Source organism: Onychomys torridus, chromosome 3 (genome assembly GCF_903995425.1).
Source record: "Onychomys torridus chromosome 3, mOncTor1.1, whole genome shotgun sequence".
In the NCBI taxonomy this organism is placed as follows: Eukaryota; Metazoa; Chordata; class Mammalia; order Rodentia; family Cricetidae; genus Onychomys; species Onychomys torridus.
In genome coordinates, this window is record NC_050445.1 from 36,165,148 (window position 1) to 36,184,407 (window position 19,260).

General features: G+C 42.4%; 1 protein-coding gene across 1 annotated transcript in view; it reads right to left on the reverse strand.

Annotated features, from left to right (window-relative positions):
• Exoc4 (exocyst complex component 4) overlaps positions 1-19,260 on the reverse strand; it is a 767,731-nt gene that overhangs the window by 2,460 nt on the left and 746,011 nt on the right. The gene's annotated exons all lie outside the window — the stretch shown is intronic.

Below are 19,260 nucleotides of genomic sequence, written 5' to 3' on the forward strand. Positions count from 1 at the left end.
ACCTCCTTCCTTCTTTCCATGAAAGCTTTACCAAGGTCGAGGGGCTAGAAGCACGCAGAGTGTGCTGAAGAGATGTGGGCAGTACAGACAGACATCCTACACGTCAGGACTGCTGGCTCGGGAACGTGCATTCCTGCACACAGGGCCTTGAGTTTGCTGCTTTTCCACCAAGAGTATCTTGGGGAAAGAAAAACCAAAAAACCAAACCCCAAACCCCCAAACCTCACATTTTATGGAGGGAGGAAGCCATCCTTGGGTATGGGAGTGTATCTGAAGAGCTTTATCATTGCTGCTTCACTGGGTGTGTGGTCAGGAAGAGTTCTGGTGTCCACTAGCTTTTCTTTTCAACTGATGTTCTATTAGAGCAGGAGGAAGATGCCCTTGAAGTACTAAGAAGGGGAGGAATGGACCTGCTAGATGGGCAACTTCATGAGTGTCCTGGGAGCACGGGTTGGCACTGTCATGTAGAGACTCCCCTGAACATTAGTGTTCTGTTATGGTCTCAAATGAGGACTTACTTCAGCCTCCTGAGACCTGCTATGGCATGACTGTGAAATGTTCCCACAGGTTCATGTATCTGAACACTTTATCCGCAGATGCTGGCATTTGGGTAGGCTCTGAAAGTTTGACTGCCAGAAGCATCTGGCAGATGCAGGACACTAGCGGCTGGCCTATGAGGGTTACAGACTGGCTCTGTGGCTTCCCAACACTGTCTGCTTCATGATCCATGGAGATGTGAGAGGTGGCAGCTGTCAGCTCTCACTACCCTAGAGTGAACAGCCATGCCTTCCCCACTGGGACAGACTGCTTTCAACTGTGAGTCCAACTAGACCCTTCCTGTCCCAGGGCGCTTTGTCCGGTATCCAGTCACCAAGAGAGAAGCAATGAACACACAATGGTTAGTTAGAAAGCATGGGCCAGACGTATCCTTGGATATGCACAGAAGTACATCAGATGGAAGAAGAGGAGAAAGTCACTTGGAGGATTCTGGGAAATGGTATCATCAATAATCAGGAAACCCTTTGAGGTTGCATGTTTAGCATAAAGTCCATGAGCTTTATATTATACTCCTCAATGTATCTGCTATAATTAAAAATATTTTACTGAAAAATTATGCTGTAGGAAGATGCTTCATACTGTCCTACGTCATCATATGCTCGGTGGCACACAGCAGCTTTCTCCCTGACACTTTCCTTATTTTATGAATTAAGGATCTATGCTATATAGTTCTGTTTCCCTTAGATGCATAGGTGTGAGAAGAAGCTGTCTGTTTAGGAAACAGACATCCATTTTAAATATTGCTCAAGAAGAAGACAAGTTTAGGCTTACCAAATGAAGTAAGCCTTTGTGCAACCTGGACTTTCAAGCCTATATGTTCCTAAACTTCAGAGTGCTTCACTGGGAACCCCACTGAGGGTCATGAGAACGGAGTACAGGAGCCGCACACCCTGACACTGGAACTGTCAAAGGTTCCAAGCTACTCTACCTCCGGGATCCCCAGGACCGAGAAGCAGGGGCTGTTACAGAGGCAGTAAATGGTTTTATGATACTTTTCACTGAGATTAAGCCAAAAGAATTGGAATTCTTTGCATTTTGATATTGATATTTTCATCATTTATCTTAAAAAGCAACACTGAGCCCATCAGCCCAGATGAAATTGGATTTCTTTTGAAAAGTCTGATGAATTGTTTCCAGGGAGACTGGTTTTCTACAGAGACTACCATTCCTCCCTGGGAGCAAACAAGACAAAGGCGCCCAGGTCTTTAGCCCTGGACCTTCCAGTGTGCTGAGTGATGAAGGGCACACCACTAAGTACTTAATGTTTCAATATCCTCTGTGCATTGATGACCTTTATAAACCCCAGAATGACCCTGCGAAGGCAAGGGAGAGACTAACGGAGTTCTCAGGAGCCTCAGATGAACAGGGCACCAGAATTGCAAAGCTGAGTTATTAAACAAAATTGACAGCTAACTGATGGCATATTTTCTATAGTTAGGGGAAAATTCCCCTATAACCATGATGATATATTAGATCATAAAGAAACATAAATATTTAAAGACAGAATGAAATCCATTTATCTTTCAGAAAGCCACCTTACCCAGTAGCAAAGACTAATAAATGGGCAGAACAACTGACAGAGAGGTGGGGAGGTGCTACAAGATGCCCTAAAGAGGAAGCAGGAACATGCCCCAAACTACGCAATTAAAATGAGCTTCCATGATAAACATTGACAGATTGAAATGAAATCATGTAACCCAACAGTAATAAACAATTGATGGGTATGTACTGAGACTTCAGGAAAATAAAAGCATGTTTTTTATCATCAAGCACTAAAACAGCCGCCATAGCTCACAGCAGATGGCACTGTATGTGGCTGCCTGGGTTGCATTAGTGAACACACATGTTCTGTAGATGTTTTCCAGCTCAGGACTCATAGAGGGAGTCTCTGTATAAGACCCTTAACATTTAGAGGCCAGCTGCTAGCTGTGGACTGAACAGCCTATTCTGAGGACCAAAGGAGTTTGGCATCATCCTGGTGACTGGAACATTCTGTGACCAAGTGTGTTCCTTCCCATGGTTCTTCTTGCTCTTTGCTGTATGCCCTTTGGTAGCACTCCAAAGTATCATGAGTAGACCTGGTGTATTAACGGCTTTTCTGATTGTGTGATGAGATATCATGACCCAATTTGACACGTGGAGGAAGACTTTATTTTGGCATATGGTTCTGTTGTGAAGCCACACTACATTTTCAGTGCATGTAGTCAGGCATGTGTATACGTACAAACTGCTTGAACCTTTTGCTTTTAGCATTAGAACTCTTCTGACTTCCCTTTAAAAGCCCTTTATACATTTTACACACAAGGATCAGGAAGAACTTTAGTCCACACCTGTCCACCCCTCCTCTGGCAAGCTCAGTTCATGTCTCCATCGTGACACGAGGCTACTACAAATGGTTATGGGTTTCCTGCAGGAAAATGGGGCAAGAATGCCACCCCCTACACCCCAAAGCCACCTCTTCCACCACAGCAATTGTCCCATGCTTATAATCTTTCACAGCAGGTGTGTGTGCAGGTGACAACAGCAAGACCTTGCTGGGGGCTGACCTAAACCCCTGGGTATACGTTTACCATCTGTCTTTGTCCACTTGGTGAAATTCAGAGTACAAGATTCATTTCTAAATGGCTTTTAAATAGTTACCCTGGACATCTGGGGGCATTAGTGCCAGTACCCCCAGGCCATATTCTCTCTATAAAATAACATAAGTTATGCATAAAACTTATACAGTCCTCTTGTACATTAAAATTTTTGAGACAGGGTCTCACTATGTAGCCTTAGGTGGCCTCAAATTCACAGAGATCCTCTTGCCTCTGCTTCTCAAGTGCTGGGATTAAAGGTGTGTGCCACCAAGCCTGGCTCTTCTATACATTTAAAATCCTGTACTCAGCACAATTCGAACATACTGCAGACAGTTGTCATACTATAGGTTTGAGAATAATGTTAACAAAGTCTGAACATATTTTTTTCCTGGATACTTTGATCTGTGGTTGGCTAAAACCATAGAAGGCAGACTCTGGAGAAGAACCTGTACATGAAGATGGGTAAATGTACACTGCTATGGACTCCGACTGTGCTTTGGAGCTGTATTTATTGTAGTAGTATTAGCAATGTTTAATTTGTAGATGCATCTGTGTATCCACCCTTCTGAAATGGGCATCACAATTCACATTACACAGAAGCAACTCAGATGCAGAACATGAGTGGTTTGTCTCAGATCTCAAACTAAAGGATTTTAAGACCTACAACGTCCCCCAGAGCCACGGTAATATAGATAGCTGAAACTGTAGGAAGCAAAGGTACTAGCTGAAAATAGTGTCTGTGTAGCTAATTACACTTAGCTACACTTGTGTATAACTGAAAACGAAAAGATCAGACTAACTGAGTCCAGCTATGGCTGCTGGTGGAGTGAGTCTACACTGTAGCAGTTCACACTTTGTTTAGACAAACCTCACGGCTACAGGCGACTAGCTAGCTCTCTGTGGACATGGAATTCAGGGCTCCAAACTTAAACTTTAGCATTTAGCTTAGGACTTTTTCATTTTGTTACCTACTTTATTTTTCCCTGTTTGTCTGCCCAAGGTGGTAATGGATGAGGAAAGCATTCTCTTAAAAAGTTGGTTGCCTTTCTGATTTATTACTTCCCTTAGGATAACCATGTGTTTTCAGTGTGGTGCTTTAGAAAGGGGAAGTTTCACACGTTGTTGGCGGAGATGGAAATTAGTGCAGCCATTATGGAAGACAGTAGATACTGAGAGGTGTAGAACACACAGAACTCTGCAGGACCCAGCAGCCCACTCTGGGCTCTATAACCAAAGGAAATAAAGTCATTACATCAGAGAGATGCTTGCACTTTCTTCTTTGTTGCTGCAGTGTTCACAACAGCCAAGATCAGAATTGACTGAAGTGTCTGGTGCTGAATTTGTGAACAAGGAAAGTGTGTTGTCTATACCTAAAGAAAGAACGAGACGCTGACCTGAAAAGCTGACCCGAATCTAACAGTATTGACGGTAGCTCCCCAAATTATTTTTAGGTGGGGATAGTGAGATGGCTCAGTAGGTAAAAAGGTGCTTGCTGCCAGCCCTGGAGACCAGAGTTGAGTCCCTGGGACCCACATGGTGGAAAGGGAGAGCTGGCATCCACTAGTTGTCCTTTGATCTCCACATGTACACTGTGGCTAAGTGTGTGTGCACACTGAGTATCGCTTTTCTAAGACATTCCCAACCGGAAATGTGTTGCCTCAGGTGATTTCAGACTGGGAACTATATGCACATACACAGTGAGGGATCCTTGCGCTGGGACTTGAGCTTAAATTAACATGTTTCCTACACATCTGTTATGGTGTGGCTTACGACGCGATGCTCTCCCAGAAGGCTCCTCTGTAAGAAGGCAGCATTGGGATGGTAGGCTCTCTAAGAGCCAGGGTCTCGTGGCAGGTTCTGGGGTCCCCGGTGGTCCTGCCCTCTGAAGGCACTGCTGGTTTGGGGACACAGTCCTTACAAAAACCAGGGCCTGACCTCCAAGTCGTCCTTGTTTTTCTATATCTCGGTGTGATCTCGTTTCTATATGGACTGCTACCATTGCCATCTGCTGTGAGTAATGGGTCTGAGGGAGTCCTTACCAAACATGATACAGGAACTGTATTTGAACTTGTAAAATGAATCTCTTGTCCTCATTAGCAACTTGCCTCAAGTATTTCATTATAGTAATGAAAAGCTGGCTCTTTGCAGAAGGCAATTTTGTGCAATATTTTAGTGAGAATGCATTCTGACTGCAACCCCTTGTACAAGGCTAGAGGTGGAGTTTTCCACTTGTGGCATCTGGTTAGTACCCAGAAGATTTTGGAGTTTAGAACACTTTAGGTTTCAGATTTCAGATTAGAGATGTTTAACCTGCAACAGGAGTATTTCAAGCACTTTCCTAAAGGCACCATAGTAAAGGGTAACAAATGATCGGTTGGAACACTGAACTCTTGTTTTCTTAGCCTTCTTAATATTAACTATAACAATAAACACAGAAATGGGAAGAAAGAAGAGAGAGGAACTGATTCATCCATAAACCAGATAATCCTCCTATAAATAACTGACAGGGGCCTCCTACAGTGGGGAGGCTTACTCAGCAACCAGGCAGAGGTTCTGGTTGTCTTGCAAGCCATCTTAACTGGCCATGTGCCTTTGGACAAATGCTGTCATCTGCTCCCCGTGTAAAAACCTGAAAGGCTATGGCAGGTGCTCTGTAAGCACTGGTGGCATTTTTTGATTTTACCCCTGCTTGGTTCTTTCACATCCTGGAGCTGCCATCAGGATCACTGATACTAACTGTTGCCAAGCAATGGTAGGCAAGCACATTAGCAGTTGATCTGCAAACACTCTCAACAAGTATAATCTTAGCTCAGATACTTTCCAGACCAATAATAAAGAAGATGATAATCCTGTGTATCAGAAGAATATATTAGTGTATTAAAATACAATATAATTGTTCTTATTTGTCTTCTCCTTCAAAGAGCTTAGAGTTTATTACAGACATGATTGAAAATTTTAATTTGAAATGCAGCGAAGTTATTTCCATTTCAGGAATGAGAAAAAGTAGAGAAAAGCTAAATAAGTTTCAGGCAGTTAATGGCAGGCTTAAATGAGTATTTTATGTTGGGATGGACTTTAATACTCAACAGATTACCCTGCTTTTTGTTTGGGGCATGCTGATGTAGAAGAGATTTTAGAAAAGACTTTGCTCATATTCCCTTAGCTGATGACAGAAGATAATCATTCCAGATGTAGGTACAATTTGGGATTTTATGTTTGCAAGGTCTGCTTTGTCTTTTTGGTGGTTCGTTTACTCATTTTTACTGCTTAAGTGACTGGGGATGTAGCTCAGTGGTAGAGCACTTCCTGAAGTGTGATGCCCAAAGCTGGACCCCAGACTCCAAAGCTGGGGAAGAGGTGGGGGTGGACAAACAGTTACTTGTCAGCCTTATTCTGATAACCTCTACACTTTCACAATTCTGGGGTGTCTCTCCTGGAGAGTTCAAAGTTCATGCCAGCTGTGCCTACTCCTCCTCTTGGGAAGGTACCATAGCTCAGCACTTCTGATGGGCGGCTGCAGCTAGAGCTTTACTTCTCTTCAGCAAATGCAGTTCTTACAGCAAAGGAATTCCACCGAGTCCATCCATCCCTGTCACTGCTGAGATGATGGCAGCACTCCTGTTCCAGTCACTGAGATGGGGAGAATGCCTCCCCATAATCTTAGCTAGCAACTTTGTCCTCACACCACCTTTGGAATACATTTATAAAATCCCACATCACTTTTTACTACATCAGATAATTTTTTAAATTAAAGTTTCTACAACAGAGCTAGAGGACAATCTGTATTTTAAATTCAGTACAATTAAAACTGTGTCTCTTTGGTCTGGCACTGCCTTTGGTCAAAGCCCATTAATATGAATAATTATTTACTACATTAAGAAGTCAGCTCAAGTCCTTCTCCCATTCTGAAGGTTTTAATAAATATTGATCAGGACCATTTTTGTTTGCACTTGCCAAAGCAATTCTGATGGATTCATCGTCTGATGTTATCAAATAATGAAATATGAAAGAGTGAATAGAATTACCCTCTTGTTCTGTGATTTTTTATTTAGGTCCTTCATTTTACTTTCATAATTGTGTTTGTCTCATACTTCTGTAAATGTTCTTTTGATTATCAAAAGGTGAACCTGGGTTAAGGAGAGCTGTGCTGTGCTGAATAGCAGTTTAGAGTCTTTTCAATTAAAATAGTTTACCGGATAGCACTTTGGAGAGTTTTCAATTTTAAAAAATAATTTGTCTAATATCACAGGTTGAAAAAAAGACACATAGCATATTGCCCTCTGGCAGTCACAAAGCTACAGACTGTTTACTAATTAGTAAGAAAATCTTAAATTGTGTATTATCTATATTTCATAGACTAGAATCTTACAATTGCTCGTGTAAGCTGAAAAATAATTCAGAGGCCCCATGGCTTTTTCATCTTTAAGTAAGGCAACAGAAGTAGTACCTTTTCAAAGATAATGCAAGGTGCTGCTTCAAAGGGAGAATGGACCTTGTTACCAATGCTGAGGAGTCCAGTAATACTACAAATGAATGGACCTTGTTACCAATGCTGAGGAGTCCAGTGATACTACAAATGAATGGACCTTGTTACCAATGCTGAGAAGTCCAGTAATACTACAAATGAATGGACCTTGTTACCAATGCTGAGAAGTCCAGTAATACTACAAATGAATGGACCTTGTTACCAATGCTGAGAAGTCCAGTAATACTACAAATGAATGGACCTTGTTACCAATGCTGAGAAGTCCAGTGATACTACAAATGAATGGACCTTGTTACCAATGCTGAGAAGTCCAGTAATACTACAAATGAATGGACCTTGTTACCTATGCTGAGAAGTCCAGTAATACTACAAATGAATGGACCTTGTTACCAATGCTGAGAAGTCCAGTAATACTACAAATGAATGGACCTTGTTACCAATGCTGAGAAGTCCAGTGATACTACAAATGAATGGACCTTGTTACCAATGCTGAGAAGTCCAGTGATACTACAAATGACAACCTCACATAGAAAGCATGGTCCTAGGCTCCAAGAGGCTTCTTTTATTTGCTCTTAAAAATAACATCTATCTAGGCCTAGGTCAAAGGTATCCATGGCAGAAGTCAATGTTTAAATTTAAAGTCAAGCCAAGCCAGGGCTTGCTAGTCTACCTGTTGGCCTGGGCCATTCCTCATGTACTGATCTTGGGAAATGATAGAAGGGTTAGAGGGCCATAGACAAGAGACAAAAACCAGGGCTTGGGGTCAAGTAATTATTAATATTAAGGATGGGATGGAGAAGTGAGTGGATTAATGAACTTATGGTTTCTGCATCTATCTACCCATCTGTCCATCCGTCCATTTGTCCATCTACCTACCTATCTACTATAATGCTGGGGACTGAACCTGGAGCCCCTCATGCATTCTAGGCAAGGGCTGTACTGCTGAGCTATGTATGTATAGCAATCTTGGCTTCTGAATTTATAATGTGGAGATTCTGCCTACCTGGAGCTATGTGGGAAGACAAATCGTGGAAGTGCACGGGATCTCATGGCTTCGCTCAGAAACCACTCTCATTAGATAGAGCCTTGTGCTGAAGAGACCAAGGTAATGGCTTGATTATAGCAGATGACAGTTATGGCAATTCCAGTCCCCCTCACAACTGTCAAGACAGGCTGGGTGAGGGTAATGGGATGGTCTGCTGCAACCCACTATCATTCTCTTGCTGCTACTCAGATATCATTTGTTGGACTCTTAAGGACACTCACTCAGCCTGTCATTTCCATTTAGAAATTTGAACACTTGTCAAAACTGTTAGGGGATTTCTCTGCTTTGTTGAAACAAAGACCATCTATTTCATGATTAATAGGTCTCCATTGGGGAAAATATGGTTGGCAGCTGGGTGTGGTGGAACACACGTGCAATTGTCCACTTGGGAAGTAGAGGCAGGAGGATCAATAGTTCCAACTTTCATGAGACCACACACACACACACACACACACACACACACACGAGAGAGAGAGAGAGAGAGAGAGAGAGAGAGAGAGAGAGAGAGAGAGAAAGAGAGAGAGAGAGAGAGAGTTAGTTACTAGAGGAAACCCAGCCCCCTCTGAAATCCACAATTATTTGAGAAGTGCAAGCATATGCAAATCAGCAGGTCCCAATAGCAAACACTTGAGGTTGTATTAACTAAACACTTGGGTTATTTATGAAGGAGAGAAAACCTAAATAAACCAAAGCTACAAAATGGGCCACCTGAGATTCAAGGACACGTGACTCAGGATGGATGTCAATTAGGAAAGTAATGGAGTAAAGAGGAGGGAGCTAATGGAAGTATGTACAGTATCCAGCAGGGCTTAATTAAAGACCCAAAGACTCTGACAAATGTGATGGATAGCTGTGGGAACTGTGAATTTGGTGGGTGAAAAAACCACTGTGGGTGATACATATTTGGCTGTCAGCAAACTGTTTGATACAGTGAGTCTAAAAATTGTAACTAGTAAAACCAATTGATTCTGAATGGCTGCCCATGACAGGACACAGGCAGCAAACCCAACAAAGGGTAATGAGAAATGCAAGTCTACAGCTTTGGAGAAGGAAGCATCATTGAGCACTGAGGACACTGGCTTCACAACTGCTCTCACTTATGCTTTCATTAGTGTGCAGGAAGAAAAGGAGCAGAGGAAAGGGCAGATGTTAGTAAACTGGGCAGGGCTGTGAACGGCAACAAAGAAGTACAAACACATAATGGACTCTAGAGAAATTAGAATCACAACAAAAGGAGGTCCATCTTAGACAGGCCCGCATGACCACGGCAGGAGGAAGTCTAACCTTTGCTTTCATGGGAACCAGTCCAGCCATAGATGGTGGGGAGGCCAGGACTATAAAAACAAGGGCTGTTTTAGGGCAAAGAGGCAATGGTCATCCTTTCTTTGATGCATGTTGTAGTTCTTTTTCATTTTGTACCATGAGCCACACAGAAGCAGCATCAAATGGGAGCAAAGGGACAAGGGGTAGTCCGTTTCTGTTCATTGGTCAGCCTATGGATAAGTAAGGTTCTCTCTCACGGGCCTCATTCTCGTCAAAAGATATGAGACTACATATTTATTCATCTGTCAGTGTATATGCACACACTGGGTAGCCTTGCTTTATCTGACTTTGGACAATTTGTTAATCTTTCTGCATCTTCTTTTTTCTTCTCAGTAAGAGAACTAGTACCATGGGCTGAGATGATTAAGAACATGGGTTGGTTAAGACTGACTACAGGCAAATACATCTTAAGAGTCACAGGTTGGGGATAACTCTTTGAACAGAATGACAATTTTTTAAGGCCCTTCTATACAAAAAGAGTAATAATACTAGGATTTTTCATTGACTCTCTTAAGTCTATATATAAACAAAAGGATCTTTGATGGGAGGAAATTTATATAGCATTTGCATTTCTTCTATAGAATGAGGGCAACTGTGAGGAAGTGTGAGCAAACTGTAAGCCTCTATTTACCTGCTTAATGCTAACCTATACCTAGGACATGTTAAGTCTAAAACTCTGGGACAAATGGCTGAGGTGCCTATTTAACATATCAAAGCAGACCTGGCTGCCAGGTTCCCCTGCATCCTTCAGTCCCTACTTGTTCCAGGGTAAGGCTGGCGGCTGGCATATCCTGGCCCCTACCCTAAACTTCTCCAGCTCAGGATCAGGGTTCCCCTTCCCCCAGCTGCCCTTCTCTACATGATCCAGCCATTTTGGTTAGGTCACTCTCTTGGTTCAGGCTGACCCTCTTGGTTGGAAGCTCCTCTCCCCTCTTCCTCTCCTACATGGCTCACTCTGGACTCTCTGATGTCTCTGCTTCTGGCCATACTCTCCCTTTTATCTACAATAAACTTTCTCCTCCACCATACCTAGGAGCAGTCACATCCTTTCCTTTCAATTTCTTTTATTCAGGACACACCCAGTTTTTGTTTTTGTTTTTCAAAGACTAAAAGTAATTTTAAACTGAAACCTTACTTTCTTTAAGAAATTACCTATTATTTGTGAAGAGCAAAATAGGCATGGAATTGAATACAATTTTGATCAGATTTAAAGATAACCTAGTGACTTCAGAGAGGGCTATTTGCCTGGGTCCCCTGTAGACCTAGGCACACAGGAGAGGTTATGTGTGCCCTGCCCACTTTGATGTGATGTCAGGGATCTCTGTTGTCTGAAAGGAAGTCCAGCAACAAAAGCAAGGAGGTAACACAAAGGCTGGGCAGCTGGCTCAGATTAGCAGAAAGGACACAGTGTGTGTGGAGAGCTCTGGAGTGCTTAGCACTGCTTTATTTCCCCTGGGAACCAATGGTAATGAAAGGAGGAGACCCAGGTGGGAAGGGCTGGGAAGGGCTTGCTCCACGGTGGAAGAGGGCAGACCCAAGGCTTGACTGGCATGCACCGATGTGTATGCACACTAACAAACCAGAAGAACACTGAGCAGATAGAAAATGCCTGGTGTGAGACACGTGGGAGCGGCCAAAGGACACCTTTTTTGGGGGGGGTAATTTGATATTTAGCACCTGACAATGCTAATTAGGGGACATTCACATCCTAAGATATAATCAAGCTGCATACTTCAGATTTCTGCATTCTATTCACGTATGTTACATTTCAATAAAAACATGTTCCCAGGGGCTGGAGATATAGCAGGCAGAATGTCTGCTTAGCATATAGGAGGCCGAGAGTCAATCCTTAGCACCAAACAGCAACAACAACCAACTAACGAAACAAACATAAAATCCCCAACAACAACCAAACACGGTGGCACATTCCCCTAATCTCAGCATATGGGAAGATGACAGCACAAGATTTAGGAGTTCAAGGTCATTTTTGGCTTCACTGTAAGTTCAAGGCCAGCCTGGGTTATATCAGGAGACATTGTTTCAAAATGAAACAACACCCACCCCTTCTCCATAAAACAAACAAACAACACAACCCATAATCAACCAAACACAAACACAGGGGTGGGGGTGATTCAGGGTTAGAATGCTTGCCAAGCACACAGGAGCCCTGATCCACCTCCAACTCTGCAAAATCTACAATAAGAACAAAAACCACATTAGCTTCTTACTCCCTATGCTCTGCCCCCACAAACAAACAACACAAACCAGAAAGGAAAGAGAAAGGTCAGATGTTGGGGTGGGTCCCTGGATACACTTTTTAACTCAGTCAGTTTCATACTGTAACTTTAAGAAATGCTAATGTTTTGAACTTTGAAAGTGCGATGCTAATTGAAAGCAGCTAGCTGTAAAAGACCACTTATTGCATAATTCCATTTGTATGATATGTCCAGAGGAGACAGAAAGTAATTAGTGGTTGCCAGGGGTAGGGTTTGCAGAGGAATGAAGAGTGATTGCTAATGGATACAGGGTTTCTTTGTGGGGCAATGAAAATATTCTAAAATTAGCCAGTGATGATGGCTGTACAACTCTGGCTACACTAAAAACCAGTGAATTACACACTTTAAAAGGGTTAATATTTATGGATGTAAATTATTACTCAATAAAGCTATTACAAAAATGCAAATTTTATGAACTCCAACCCTGACTTAAGTACACAGAAGACATTAGTCGGCAGCCAATACTGCTGCGAGGATTCACCCATTAATCAGGACACTGGCTGCAGCTTGGTGCTTCCCTTCGGTAATTGCAGCAAAGATCTCCCAAAGTGACAGATGTGGAGACACTTTCACTAAGCACCCCAAAATGCACGAAAGCCATTTCACAGGCCTCCACACTGGTGTGGGTTAAGTGACTGGCAGCCTTGTGCACTGTTGTTCTCAAGAAAACTTTATGGTAACAAATAATGGATAACCCTTACTAGAAAAAATGGGTGTGAACTGGGACAGTTCTGTGTGTATAATTACAGAGTAATAGAAACATAATTGAGCCAAAGATGCAGTAATGATTGTCTTAATGTTCATAATTAGGAAGGACATTAATTAAGGGAGCAATTAGCATCGACAATTTCTCCTGCTGCACTCTTTTCAAGCACACCTGACTTCGAAGAGGCTCATAAGGGCCACTACCTGCCTAAGGTCACCTGGTCACCAGCACTGAGACAGAATTTTGATTATATAACAACATATATATGCCCCAACTCCACAGTGCATTCTATTTAAACTTCTGAGTTGGCCTATGAGAAAACAGTTTAGAAACAGAATCAAGCTTAAGGAGACCACACTGCTTACCTATCAGGAGACTAGGTCACCTCTGTGGCAGCCCTGTGGGACACTGGAAGGTACTATGGTAATGCAAACACCTATCAGTGTGAGTGTGGTGCAGCTCCTAGATCACAGACACATCTTGTAATTATCTGGCCATTTGCACCGATGACCTTCAGACCCCTACTTACAGCCAGGAGTAACAAAGTCTATATAGTTGAGACAGCAGTAGAGAGGTGTAGCTGAAGTTTTTCTGGTCCTGCCTGGCTCCCACTGTCCTGCGGCCGCTTGGACCCAATTGAACAGACAGAGGCTTATATTAATTAAAACTGCTCACCACTAGCTTAGGCTATTGACTAGCTCTTACATTTAAATTAACCCATAATTCTTATTTATGTTTAGCCACATGGTTGGCACCTTTTCTCAGTTCTGCCTTCACATCTTGCTTCCTCTGTGTCTGGATGGGGACTCCTGACTCAGCCTTCTTCTTCCCAGAATGCTCCTTGTCTGTTTATCCTGCCTATACTTCCTGCCTGGCTACTGGCCAATCAGCATTTTATTTATCAACCAATAGGAATGACACATTTACAGCATGCAGAGCACCATCACCCATCAGAGAGGAGACTGGAGAACAAGGCTGTCTGAGATCTTAGAGGTTAGATTTAAAAATTTAAAAATGTTATACCTGTCTTTGTTTGCATGGATATGTGTGCACTATGTGCATTCCAGTGCCTACAGAGGCCTAAACAGGGCACAGAACTCCCTGAACTGAAATTATAGGTGGTTGTGAGCTGCTTGATGTTACTGGTACCTGAGCCCCTGAAAGAGCAGCATATGCTCTTAGCTGCTGAGGCATCTCTCCAGTACTGAGGATATAGATTTTTTAAAGACTGTATCTGATGATCTCTAAAAGGAAAAGAAGTCATTCAAAAGGTAACAAAAACACCTTGAATGCCTGAGCTAGTTTTTCTCAAATACAACCAAAGGTGGTCGGTAGGACAGAGCTGAAACTGTTTCATTTCCTGTACTTGTAGCCTTCACAATCAGAGTTTCAGTTTACTTTAGGAAATTATAAAGTACTTTATCAGGTCCAGTGGGCATGTTCATGACAGAATGTATGTAGCCTCTCTGTCACGAACATGTTGCTCTTATGACCTCCATGTCAGGAAGAACACTACAGGGGAAGAAGGTGGAGATAAGGGCTCCTGGAGCACATACTGACCACCTTTCTTTGACCCTCTTTTCCACTATGCTCCATCCAGTGGCTGGATGAGTTAGTTGAAGAAATCCATGGTCAGAAATAGAGGTAGAATTTGACCTACTCTACCTAGACTTCAAGTTGCTGGCTACAGGACGAGACCAGGTCCCATCACGACCAGAGCAGTGCTAGACACTGTCACTACAGAAGTCATGGTGGGGAGTGTGGGGAAAAGGAGGGGGCAACAAAGAAACCCCTGCCCACCCACTTCAGGGATACTGCCTGGCCTGCCTCCTGCCTCCACACTCACACTTCCTCCTCGGCCAAGGCTCTACATTCTCAGCCAGACTCTACATACACTCACTCAGAACCACAGCACCACTCACTGCACCTTCTGCAGTTTCAAGTCAAAGAATGCCAAAGGGTAAGGTGATGCTGGGTGATGTTCTTCTGGGTCAGCAGGAGACAGCTTTGCCTTGAATGTCCTAAAGCAAGCATCTGAATGTATCTTCACTTCAGTCTTATGTTGCTGCTGGGAGTCTGGTTTACTGGCATACATTTCTAATGTTTTCAGAGAGAAAACATTTCAAATGTGGCAAAACACAAAACATTAGTTTGTGACCCAAATGTTTCTGCAGAACATTTCTCAGGCTTGGGGTGTGTGAATATTTATGAACCAGGGAACCTGTGGGGGATGTATTCTAGTCACTTGAGGGGAGACACCTCCAGCAAGGGCAGCCAGCATGTCCTCAAGATGATGCTTGTCTGCTCTTTCACATTCCAAGTGGCAGTGCACACACAGTGTGACATTCCTGATGTGCCTCTTCCAGGCCTTGTCCCACTACCTTGCTTCTCAATCCCAGTGTGCCTCAGTTTCCATTTCTGGAGACCTAAATGAATTAGGTACAAGAGCTGGCATCTAAAACCACTGTAATCCACAGGAGGGCAGGAGAAGGAAAAGAGGCAGCATTATTAATATTATTTCCATTTTCCAGGAAATGCAATTTATGCAGAGAGATGAAGAGATGAAGCCCTGGGTCACACAGCTCATCAGTGTGAGGCTGGACTTAAATCTGCATCTCCTGAGCCTGAAGCCTGTAACCTTCCATTAGAGCTTGCTAGCTCACAGCAATCTATCTGCTTCCCTGGATTCCCTGGGGCCTCTGGACTAAATGGCAGTACGATGGGCTGCAGATGGCCCCCATTTGTTATTTGTTCTTTTACTTTATTTTTCTAGTATGCATGTGTCACTCAGCTGGTGTACACACACACACACACACACACACACACACACACACACACACACACAGCTTTGAGAAAAGCAAAGAGTGTGCTGGGAAATGTGGGTGATGCAGCTTTATTTCAGTGTATATTCAATTGGATGTAATGGCAGCTTCATTGTAATAAAAAGCTTTATTGTGCTTTGTAATGAAGACACAAAGCACTTAGTGGAAATCACAGTCTTTTAAACTAATCTGCTTTCTACTCTATTGCAGAGATGCAGATACAGGAGAATTCAAAAGTGGTTTCTACAGAATGATGATTTCACCCAGAACAGCAGAGTCTATAAGTGGGCACCCAAGCTTTGCCAAGGGTTTCTCATCTTTTTCCAGGGATGGGCTGGGTGCTTATCTGTTCTCCTTCCCCATCATGTTTACGGCAGGTGCACTCTGAACTTGTAGATTTATTCTACTTGTGAGGACTGACAGACTTCCCAGTAAATCCCCCATGGACTCTGTGATCACAATGTGGTTTATTCTTCTGCCCACTAGTATGTGCACATCCACACAGACACAATCACAGACAGACAGACAGACACAGACAGACAGACACACACACACACACACACACACACACACACACACACACACACACGCTCACTGTATGCAAACAGATGGCTAGCTCAAGGGAGAAAGGGGGATGAGGAGTTTAAAGCCTTTAAATAAAGACTGTAGCTGTTGCTGGACTACACACAGATACAGAGTAATTAAAAAGCTCTTCAAAGAATAGAATGAGTCCATTAAATCCAGTTAAATAATTTTTCAGAAATACTGCAAGAGATACTTCTTGCTGTTTCCTTTCCTCACAATGACTAGAGGAGGAATATCTCATTTTCCAAATGGAACTTTATGGAGTTTTCAATAAGCCCCCTCAGCACTTATCTAAATCTTTAATTAGTTCTATAATATACTGATGATATCAAGCCTAATTAAATTTATATAGATAAGGAGCAATGAAATTCTAACCAAGTGAGCTGGAAAGCATATATTAAACAGTAAATTTAATGGTTCAAGCTGATAACTACAATTTTCTATCAAAAAATTAAATTCAATTTACATGTTGTATTCAAATTGATTTTGAGTGTGTAAAATTATTGGGAAAAATATCTGAAATGTATCAGTAAAATTGCTAATCTAGCCTATTTAAATATCAGTTATTAATGCCCACATTTGCAAATAAGCCACACACATTTGCATTTTTACTGCATATAGTAAAAAAAAAAACCTAAACTTTATATTATTTGTTAAAACTATTCAGTGATTTTTTTTCTTTTTGACCCATACATAAATTAAAGAATTGAAAAATAACCACTGGATTTAAAGAAGAGTCAGCAATTCAGCATAAAATAAATAAAGAGGACATACATTTTTGCTGACTAAAGCAGTTTGTGTTGTTCTTCATGGACAACAATTACAATGGCAAATTTTCCCCTTAGGGCCAACTGGAATGAAAGCATCCACAGACATCTGACAACATCGTCACAGGTGGAGGTGGACACAGGAACTGGGTGGCACTTACTGTCACGTTGAGGGGGGGAAGAAAGCTGCTTTCACAGAGGTAATGGCACACAGCAGTTCATGTCATTGCCTTGAACAGTGCAGCAAAGGGAGGCCTCCTGCAGTCTATGGCAAATAACCACCCAATTAAGGGGCCAAGCACAGGGACCATGAAATTTGATCAACAATGCTATTATGCTGAGGTTCCATATCAAACTGCCTGCATCTTAGAAGCATTAGCCTTAAACATGCTTACGTCTTTCGTTTGCTTGACATATACGAGTACTGACAATGTTATAAGTGAGTTTCATTGCCCTCATAATTGCTACCCTTTAGTAATAATGTGTGCTGTGATGACTTTGCCTTTATTGTTAGGCACTTTTCCCAAGATAGACATTTGTCACTCTTAGATATTGACTTATCTTTGAAATGATGATTATTTATCAAATACCTACTATAGGCCACATGCAAACATTATAGGAAATGCAAGAAATATGTTAAAGACTTCAGAGAACATAAAAATGAAATGCTCAATCATTTTAGAAGAGAATAAGGACTTCCAGGTGTTTTGAAGGGTGTAAGTTTAAGAAAAGTAGACCAGGCAGAACAAAGGCTTGGAGGTTGGACCCTAAGTCACACTAAAGGGTCTCTGAGACCAGTGGGAACAGCAGATTCCAGGATAAATAATGGGGGAAGTCATTTGGTTATGTATGAGAAGTATGGGCTGTGTATAGTATTTATAAACATGTTACCCTAAGGAGTGAGCAAAAAGTTAGCTGAAAAATATGGGGATGATTATCCCAACCTCATTAAAAAAGAAGGCTGAAGGGAAGAGAATGAAAGCATGGGCCTTGATTGAAAGATGGATGCTTTATATTTTTGGTTGTGAGCCTAGCCTTTAATGGCTGAGTCATCCTCCAGCTCAAGATGGATGCTTTATTTTAGATCTGAGAGAGCAGCAGAGGAACAGTAACACAGGGTTGGGAATGAGAACCATTTAGAGGAGAGAGAGAAAGAGTTACTGTAAGCCAGTCCATGGAGGAGGGTGTTGGCGACTTGTGGAGGAGGGTGTTGGCGACTTGTGGAATTGAAAGATCGGGGTTGGACCTAGGTTCAGCTCTGGCAGATTTTGAAGCTTCTTTTAAAGAGAAGCAGAATCAAAGCAGATAAGCCTGCGGTCCATTAGTAAGAGCTGAGGGCCTGGGTGAGGAACAGCTAGGACTATGTAAGAATGATGACCCAGCATCAGGAGTTAGCCAGACTCCTCTCCTGAAAGCAGGGGACTGGCAAAGTTAGACATGTGGACTTGTTTACACAGAGAAGACCCTGAAATCTTCTTGGCCTAAACCCTTCAGGAAATGAGAGCCCTTGCATTCTGTGGCTCCACCTCACATTTGTTCCTTCTCTTGGGATAGCTAAGCAAAATGATATGTGAAAGGCTGGAGGGGTGTGAAGAGCCAAATGGAGGACTCTGATGGGGGGCTGTGGCAGCAGGGCATGCTACCAGGCTTGGAAGGTTGCATTGTGGCTACATGCTCTGATCCCTGGCTCTTTGATTCAAAGACAAGAATGAGAGTAAACACAGAGGGCCAAAGAGAAGGGATTTGAAATCCCATAGCATCATTTGAAATTTTTCTAGAGGCACAACTATATTGTCACAAGAAAATGCACATGTATACTAACAGATTTTGATCTGATCACCAGGCGTTATGGATTCCTGAAGCTCTACCATGCACTCCAAGGACTGCATGTTTTATATTTCAACTACCATACACATGTACATGTATGCATGCATCCAAATACTTATCTTTTCTACATGATATGCACCATAGCTAAATGAACGTATATAAATGCTTATAAGCCCATTTTCCTATCTAATCTTTTTGTGTCTCTGTTTGTCTGTTCATTCTTATGTGCAAGTTTGTGCATGTGTATGTGTATATATATGTAAGCCAGAAGACAACCTTCAGTGCC